The 10095-nt window shown below is 38.5% G+C and overlaps 1 long non-coding RNA gene across 1 annotated transcript in view; it reads left to right on the top strand.

The window, feature by feature from the left end:
- The first annotated feature begins 608 nt into the window (after positions 1–608).
- The window catches only part of LOC140741001 (uncharacterized), a 51897-nt gene continuing 42410 nt past the window's right edge, over positions 609–10095 (top strand). Inside the window, exon 1 of the long non-coding RNA XR_012101980.1 lies at positions 609–663. This is a non-coding gene — a long non-coding RNA (uncharacterized lncRNA). The remainder of the gene's footprint in view (positions 664–10095) is intronic.

The following is a 10095-nucleotide window of genomic DNA, read 5'->3' as shown; positions in this document are numbered from 1 at the left end:
GGACTAGAAGGGCCGAGATGGCCTGTTTCTGTGCTGTAATTGTTATATGGTTATATGGTAGTTGTGCGCAGACACAACATAACTGAAAATGAAAATACACTTTAAATTATGTTTTCTTATATAATCATCAGAACAATATGAATTAGTAGATATTGCTCATAACCTGTTATAGATAAAAATGAAATGATCCAGGCTTTATTTGAAAGCATATTCATCAGTGAGGTCTCTGCAGGTATTCAATCACAGTTCAGCATGAACTAGACAGGCTGAAGGGCTGGTTCTGTGCTGTGGTGTTCTATGACTCTATGATTCGATTCAAAAACTGAGTACCTTCAAAAACTGGGTCATGGTTTGCATGTTTCGCAATAGCTAATTGGCAGTGTTGCTGTGATTTACCATCTGTTCCACAATTGTGCCAAATTAAGCAAGACCACACTCCCAGAAAGAACCTGGAGCAGCACCGACAGGATTCCTGAAACAAACTCCGGAAAATAAGCATTGTTTCTGAGTGTTTGTCGTGCCTTCTTTTTTATCTTGCAACACTTCAGTTGCCTCATGCTTTCTGTCACTGACTCTGGCAATATTTAACTTGACAGGTTGTTTTGACATAAAACAAAAAATCTATCAGCAGAAGTGAGGAGTCAAAAAGCCCACCGTGCTCTGGTAAGTGCCTGGAAATTATTCTCAGTTGGAAAAGCAGTAGAATTTGCAAGATTGCAGTCATCAAGGTCAAAAAGTAGAAAACACCCATGACAGTTTAAGTGCCTTCGGGCTCACTTGCAGATTTGCTTAACTCTCTAGCAGGACAGATGATCTCCTGCAGAAGCATTTTCTATTGGATTAAAGTCAACTTTGGATTCTGACAATGATTTGAAAAGGCGTTGAACTGATTGTCACTATCCAAGCTTGGGACGATATACACTCAGTGGCCACTTTATTAGGTACACCTCTACACCTGCTCATCAACACAATTATCGAAGCAGCCAATCATGTGGCAGCAACTCAATGCATAAGAGCATGCACTTGTAGTCAGGAGGTTCAGTTGTTGTTCAGACCAAACGCAGAATGAGGAAAAAGCGGGGCCTAAGTGACTTTGACCGTAGAATGATTGTTGGTGGTTTGAGTTTCTCAGAAACTGCTGATCTCCTGGGATTTCACACACAACAGTCCAGAGCTTACAGAGAATGGGGCAAAAAGCAAATAAAAACATCCAGTGAGCGGCAGGTCTGTGGGCAGAAATGCCTTGATAATGAGAGAGGTCGGAGGAGAATGGCCAGACTTTTTAAAGCTGACAGAAATGCAACAGTACCTCAAAGACAACAGTTACAACAACAGTGTGTAGAAGAGCATCTCTGAATGAACAACATGTCAAACCTTGAGATGAAAGGGCTACAGCAGCGGAAGATCATGGGCATACACTCGGTGGCCAATTCATTAGGTGCAGAAGGTATCTAATGAAGTGGTTACTGAGTATATATTTCTTCCACCCATTACACAGAATTCTAAAAAGACGGTTTCTTGATGTAACTAGGGCAAAGGAGAACATTGATATTTCCATTATTGCTATTCATGATTTGTTTTGTTTCTCAGTCTCCTGGACCTCCTAGAGTTTAATTTATGTGGCTAGGTAAGGCCCATTAAAACCCACCACATGGTATTTAACATTTAAATTCATTCTACTGCCAGCATCAAAGAGTTCTACACTTTAATTTCAAATTCAGGCCAAATTTTATTTTTAAGGAGCATTGCAATAAATGACTGACCTAACCATCATGGGGCAAGAGAAAATTTACAAAAGGCACGTTCAGTTGTTCAGTGAGATAGTTAACAAGGCTCCTATACAACTTTCTTAATGTGTGTTTATTAGGTTTTTACAGTGTAAATGTATTGTTTGAACAATAGGTGCAAATGTTAATTCCTTCTCTTCTACCTCCAGCCAACATTCTGGGTATAGTTTATTATATTAAAAAAACTACTTCTTGTTTAGCTTAAGCTACATATTTAATGGAAAGTGCGGTAAAGTTGTTGACTTAACAAGATCGCTTTCAGAAAGGACAATTTATTGTTTTCTTCTGGGTGCCAGAAAAATGACTGTAGGTTGCACTAACATGTCTAGAAACACAACAGTTGCTTGGCAACATTGACATCATCAATTTTCCCATGAAGTCTCACACCGTCTTGATGCCCATTCCTTCATCAATACTCAGTCATTAGTCCGAAGCTCCCTATGGAAGGAGTCACCTTCCCACCATGTCCACAATGTTTAGGAAGAAGAAGGAATTCCACCATTCAATCGGCAATGCAAGAAATTCCTTCTTTCCTTGCAGGAAACACCCTTATCATGAAAGTGAATAGTAATAAAGTACATTTGTCCCGAATTTGAATATCACCATAGATATTGTGTACAAACAATGAACTAAAGTACTTGTTAGAGGATTGTGAAAATATAGAATGATACAATTCAAGATTCCTCATTATATTAGAATCAGGTTTAATATCAGCAGCGTATGCCATGAAATTTGTTGCCTTTGCTGCAGCAGTACGACTGAATGCATAATAATTAAAAAATGTGAATTACAGTAAATATATATGGTTAAATATATATAGATTATATATATATAAACAGTTAAATTAAATAAATAGTGTGAAAATAGAAATTAAAAAGTAGTGAGGTAGTGTTCATGGGCTCAATGTCTATTCAGAAATCAGATGGCAGTGGGAAAGAAGCTGTTCCTGAATTGCTGAGTGTTTGCCTTCAGGCTTCTGTACCTCCTTCCTGATGGCAGCAATGTGAACAAGGCACGACCTGGGTGATGGGGGTCAATAATGATGGATGCCTCCTTTTTGAGGCTTTTCTCCTTGAAGATGTCCTGGATACTACAGAGGCTAGTGACCACAATGGAGCTGACGAAGTTCACAACCCACTGCAGCTTTATTTCAATCCTGTACAGTAGTCCCCTCCCCTGCATACCAGACGCTGATGCAGCCAGTCAGAGTGTTCGCCACAGTACCTCTGTAGATATTTGTGAGTGTCTTTGCAGACATACCAAATCTTCTCAAACTCATAAATGAAATCTTGCCACTATCTTTGTAGGTGCATCAAAATTTTGAATTCAGGATAGATCCTCAGAGATATTGACACTCAGGAACTTGAAATTGCTCACTCTTGCCACTTCTGATCTCTCTATGAGGACTGGTGTGTGCCCTATATGTGGTACACTTCAATGTTTTTCATCATAAATGTTAAAATCAGTGCCAGGGCTAGACCAGCGATGTCCTTGCAACTGTCCACACTTCCCCTTTAGTCATGCAGCTTTGCTTAGGGTGAAGCAAAAATGGAAACATACACGTGTAGAGGTTTACTACAGCACCGTTGGAGAAGTTACATGCTGAAGGCTGTGATGTGGATCACAATGTTGGGTGAAGTCCCAGCAGAACACCTTCAATGGTACTAAATCTGCACTTGTGCAATGCTTATTAATGCTGACAGAAAGACTGGGGAATGAGGGGAGTCCATCTGGCACATTCACTTCCTCAAATTGCTTCTAACTATTAAAGGAGAAGAACATAACTATGAGTTTTGACATTATATCTTTGCTCATTTTTGACAGACAGACATACTTTATTGATCCCCAGGGAAATTGGGTTTCGTTACAGTCACACCAACCAAGAATAGTGTAGAAATATAGCAATATAAAACCATAAATAATTAAATAATAATAAGTAAATTATGCCAAGTGGAAATAAGTCCAAGACCAGCCTATTGGCTCAGGGTGTCTGACACTCTGAGGGAGGAGTTGTAAAGTCTGATGGTCACAGGCAGGAATGACTTCCTATGACGCTCAGTGTTGCATCTCGGTGGAATGAATCCCTAGCTGAATGTACTCCTGTGCCTAACCAGTACATTATGGAGTGGATGGAAGACATTGTCCAAGATGGCATGCAACTTGGACAGCATCCTCTTTTCAGACACCACCGTCAGAGAGTCCAGTTCCATCCCCACAACATCACTGGCCTTACAAATGTGTTTGTTGATTCTGTTGGTGTCTGCTCCCCTCAGCCTGTTGCCCCGGCACACAACAGCAAACTTGATAGCACTGGCCACCACAGACTCGTAGAACATCCTCAGCATCGTCCAGCAGATGTTAAAGGACCATTTTCACAAAGATGTTCAGCATGGAGTTTTAGCAGCTGTGCTACTCTTCTGGAAATCTGCCCCTTTCTATTCTCCATCAAATGCTTGCTCTCAGTTTTACCACATCTGGGGTGATAGATGAGGTATGTTTCAAAAGCATCTTCTATTTTCCACTGAACTGACTCCAATAAAGCAAGGACAATACCCACAGATCTAAATGATTGTGTATCGGAAAGCAGAGTATTTATTCAGTCAACCAAAAGCCACAGGCACTCGTTAGAATGCTGTCTTTCTGCCATCTGGGCAGCCAAAGTCTTTAAATGCAATATTCTAAGCAAAATTCAAAGAATTTTATAAACCTACCGTTGATTGATTACAGCAGGTTTAGATAGAGATGATTTATTTATTAGCTGATTTACCCATTGGGCAGGATACTCTGAATGTGAAAGATGATAAAGATTCATTAATGCGTTGCTTTGCTTTTTTCTCTCTCCTTCCTGTTCAAGTACATTAACAAGTCATCAATGATATTTTCTGCATTCACAGAAGCAATTTCACAAGTGATCTCAGTCAGAGACAGCAAGACTCTGACTGAGATGCATCTCTGCCTGGAATCAGGTGGATTCCACTCAGCAATTCAGGAACAGCTTCTTCCCCTCCGCCATCCGATTCCTAAATGGACATTGAATCTTTGGACACTACCTCACATTTCTTTAATATACAGTATTTCTGTTTCTGCACATTTTTAAAAATATCTATTTAATATATGTAATTGATTTACTTGCTTATTTATTATTGTTATTTTTATTTTATTTACAGTATTATTATTTTTCTTCTCTCTGCTAGATTATGTATTGCATTGAACTGCTGCTGCTAAGTTAACAAATTTCACGTCACATACTGGTGATAATAAACCTGATTCTAATTCTGATTAGAGGAAAGTCAGACAGAACTTGGAAGTAAGATGCATTGTTCCCCCTCTGTTTTTACCTGGACCTGACAGTTTTCATCCACTGATTGTCACTGCACATCACTATATACAAGTCCTTGACTAAATATCACGACCACATTGTTACTGTGTATCCTGTGGAATGGTTGTAATAATTGTTGCTCACTCTCTAGGAAGTCTGTTGTTAACTCTTAAGTAAGTAGTTAGATCCCATAAGGCTATAGGACGATAAGATATAGGAGCAGATTAGGCCATTTGGCCCATTGAGTCTGCTCCTCCATTTCATCGTTGATCCATTTTTCCTGTCAGCCCCAATCTCCTTCTTTCTCTTCATATCCCTTCAAGACCTGACTAATCAAGAATCTATCAACCACAGCCTTAAATATATGTAAAGTCTTGGCCTCCACAGCCACCTGTGGCAATGAACTCCACAGATTCACCACTCTCTGGCTAAAGAAATTCCTCCTCATCTCCATTCCAAAAGGACACTCCTCTATTCTGAGGCTGTGTCCTCTGGTCCTATTGGAGCACAACAAACATATGAAGGCAGATCCTGGGAAGCTCTTGCCCCATGGTAAGAATCCTAATGGAATACCAAATAATGCTAACCCCCAGGAGATTCAATTGGGGGTCAGGACAAGATGGAGCTGGGTTATAGGTTAGTTCTTCTATTTGCTTTAAAGAGCAGAATGTGGCCCATTAACATTTCCCATTAAGACTAGTGACTGCAATAGTTAATAGAGCAAAAATGAATGAGGATGCAATGTTAAATTTCCAATTAAATTTATTGTTCCATTTCAAGATTTTGAATTTCTGAGCTTTAGTTTTAAATAAGGAAGCCGACAGAATTTGAAATGCATGTTGTTACTTTAAGGATTAACTTCAAAAAATTTCTGGCTTCTATTATCCTGGCAAAAATCACAGCTAAAATTCGATGCATAGAAAACAATACTTCAGAGGTAATGATTTACTTAATTCTGGAGTAACATATGCAGAAGAAGATAGGCATAGTGAATTAGTGTTAATTGGTGGTGAAACTTTGAACTATTTTTGTGCCATTTTCAGCCCACAAGCTGAAGAATTGACGCTTGTAATTCTTTTCACTCCAGCTGTTATTTCCACAGTAACGTTAGAGACACCCTATTTTGCCACAGAGCTCCATTTCATTTTGCCGCACTACGCTTTCCTGTTCTGTGCAGTCAATAAAATGTCCCATCTGTGTAGGATTATGGAGATATGGACCACATGAAACTAATGCACTTCAATAAACACTTTGAATGGAATTATTGCAAAAATTCAGTTCAATAATAAACACACACAATTTTTCAAACATGCCATTGCAGAAGTTGTTGCTTTGCTGAGTTTTCTAGCAAACAGTGAGACCAAATTTTTTAAATATTTGTTGAGAGGGGATTGTGAAAGTACAGGAGTGAAGGTGGTGATGGGAATTGTGGGAGAGTTTTGATGTCTTTCCAATGTTTACTAAATTTAAACAACTTCATCTGCCTGTTACACCTTTCATAGGTTTCAATAGTGAAATGGAATACTATTACACTTTTGGCACTTACGGCATTTCCCTTTATTTCTAAGTCTCCCATTCTAAACCTAATGTAATCCAGGTCAGCTGGAGGAAAAACTTGCCATATCTTCACTTAGACATCCATTGTGCTACTTTTAAACTGTGAACTAGTAGCCACCAAAGTGGAGTTAAGATACTGTAATTTTAATATAATCGATTGCAGCAAGTCATTCAACTTGATTTGAAGAGTATTCTTGCAAATACCACTGGCATCTTTTTAAATGTAAAAAGTTATTCATATTGTATAATGTACACATTTATAAGTCTTTTGTAATGACATACTCAAATTCTTTAATGGATTTTTAATTTAGAATTACCTTCAAAATATTTATAACGGATTAAAATGTTTGGAAATATTTTGGTTTAAAAATGTTAAAACCTGTTTTATCTTTAAAAAAAAATTAACCATTATGCAATCTATAAAAATGTATTAATTGCTTTCTCATGTCAGTGAGTGCTTTAGAAAGTAAGTGTTTACTTCATAGACTCTCAGGCAGTCTGACTGAATGTAACTCAGACAATTGTCATAAATTTTCTTCATTTGGTGGCCAGTTCTTAATTTGGCCTTTCTTTCCCTTGTCCTTCATTATCCCAATGTGATGTTATTGCACAGTAGGGCCTCTTACTATGCTGCCCCTTGCCACAAAGAATTCCTTCCAGACATTACACCCAGTGGCTACTGGAAGGAACATTTAAGATAACATTGAATGCACTGGAGAAATTAGTGACTAGCTGTCGGTAGATGCTGCCCCATTTATTTATCCAGAGATATTACACAATTTTTTGTATTACTACAGTACAAGAGTGACCTCCACAATTCATGACACCAGGACATCCATCTTTTGCTCTTAGATGCCATAATACCACTGGCAGAGTAGCAAGGGCAAATTGCAGAAGAAGCAATATACTATAGAAGAAAAATACTACAGATGTTGGAAATATGAAATAAAAACAGAAAATATTGGCATGTTCTATCAAGCGCCCAGAAATGTGTACTTGATGGTTGTCATGGATAGGGTGGGCTTGTGCTTGAGTTTGATGTTTATGATATCAATGACTTTAAAAGAACAGAATGAAGTGGAGAATCTCATATCAGTGGTGGGAAAACTGAATATGACAACAGATGAGATATACATTGCAACACAACATTTTTTGGCAGTAAGACAGCACTGTATTCCACCTTACTGCAGTGTGTGAAAGTTGCAGAAAGTGGTATTGACGCATTTTGTTGTGTAATGCCGTGCTGAAACTGACTGTCATTTTGAAAATTGTGGTTTTTTTAATATGAAACTACTTTTAATTTATTGCATTTGGCACAGTAGATGACTTTTTAATGTCAGCTCTTAAAGACTGAGAACCAGTATACATAACACTCATCGGTAAGGGAATATTATCAATAAACAAATTCATGTTGTAATGATAAGGAAAGGGTAGAATCGTGCTTCCAGAGATTCATAGGGACTTGGACTGACAGGTGAAGAACAGCACTTACAAGGACCATATCCTTTGTAAATGGAGACCATGGAGATTCTTCAGTTCTAGAGCTCAATGCTTCTAGCAGCAAGTTGCCTGGTAAATCTCAGTAAGCACATGGACATGGCATCCAAACTATTGCACTTTAGAGAAACACATGCAAATGTCCAAACACACACTGATTACTCCTGCGGATGAAGGAAAAATTGATGGTCTTCTCTCCTTAAGGGTTAGGAATAATCTTTAATGGCATAAAAGTAATTAAACTGTGAGGTGTGCTAGAGATTGTAAGAGGTCAGAGATCTCAGTGAGGTCAGTGTAGTTTGAGTATTGGCCCTTTAAGTAGCATGGGTTCAGAAAAAATGTCATAATTAAATAAAAATGTATCAGCTTTCACTCAAGTGAGATTGGAAATCTCACTATAGGGGAGCTTTGACAGACCCTAAGCCTCAGAAAAGTGACATTCATCATTAGGGTCCCCCATCACCCAGGTCATGCCTTGTTCTCATTGCTACCATCAGGAAGGAGTGTGAAGGTACAGAAGCTAGAAGGCACAGACTTAATGATTCAGGAACACCTTCTTCCCCTCTGCCATCAGATTTCTGAATGGACATTGAGTCCATAAACTACCTCTCTACTACTTTTTCTATTTTTTCACAACGTATTTATTATGATATTTAATATACATACTTACCATAATTCACACTTTATCTATTATTAGCAAGTACGTATTGCATAGTACTGCTACGGAAAAGACAACAAATTTCACGACAGATGCCAGTAATATTAAACCTGATTCTGATTCTGATTTGTTACTATTCATGTTGTTTTGGCACAAATAACATTTGAAAAACATAATGCTTGAGAGACGAAAATCCTACTAAAATATGGGGAGATAAATTTTCTAATCTATGCCAAGGCATCCAACTATGAGCACAAAATTGCTCTGGTCTGGCTAACCCTATTTTAAAAGTAATACAGTAGTATTGTATTGTGAGTTGGAATGGCAGCTTCATAGTTCCCAGAGGGTAAGGTACACAGAGATTATAGGGCAACACCATTCCTGCTAAGTGAGTCAGCACATTAAGAGCTGTCTTTCTGGCAGTCATGGCATAGTGAGGGAAGGAATACACCATGTTCTGTATGTCTGTGCACCTCCAGATGATTGGTCCAATTGACTACCATGGGTGCCCTACATCCTTGTGAGATTAGGCTTGGTGATGAGCAGTATTCCAGAATGCAGCTCAGAATGAGTTTGTATGAGAATGTAATAAGGAGAAAAAGGACCATAAGAACACCAGACATAGAAGTAGAATTAGGCCATTCAGCCCATCGAGTCTGCTCTGCCATTCTATCAAGGCTGATTTATTATCCTTCTCAACCCAATTCTCCTGTCTTCTCCCTGTAACTTTTGAAGCCTTTACTAATTAAGAAACTATCTACCTCCACTTTGAATATATCCAATAGCTTGGCCTGCACAGCCATCTCTGCAAATGAATTCCACAGATTCACCAACAACAGGCTAAAGAAATTCCTCCTTATCTCTGTTATAAATGGACGACCTTCTAATCTGAGATTGCGTCCTCTAGTCTTCGACTCCCCCACCTTAGGAACCATGTCCACTCTATCTGGGCCATTCTATATTCAAAAGGTTTCAGTGAAATTCACCCTCATTCTTCTGAACACCAGCAAGTACTGGCCCAGAGCTATTAAATGCTCAGGATGCACTGATGCAGTTTCCATTATCTTGAGTATTGAAGACAGATGGTGGAAGATGATTTGTGCAAGGTATTGAGGTCACAGTAATTGATGCTTCATTTCACACCTTGCACAGTGTATTTCTCTTAGTGAACAATTAGTGAGTTGCAATTAACTTCTGCCTTGCTGGACATGTGTAGTGCACGTATATGGTGTCATAAAAAACTGATGTTAAAAAGATATTTATGCTAAGGTGATTAT

This window comes from Hemitrygon akajei, chromosome 17, assembly GCF_048418815.1.
Source record: "Hemitrygon akajei chromosome 17, sHemAka1.3, whole genome shotgun sequence".
Classification (NCBI taxonomy): Eukaryota; Metazoa; Chordata; class Chondrichthyes; order Myliobatiformes; family Dasyatidae; genus Hemitrygon; species Hemitrygon akajei.
Note: the sequence above shows the minus strand (reverse complement) of the source record. Positions and strands in the feature narration are given on the sequence as shown.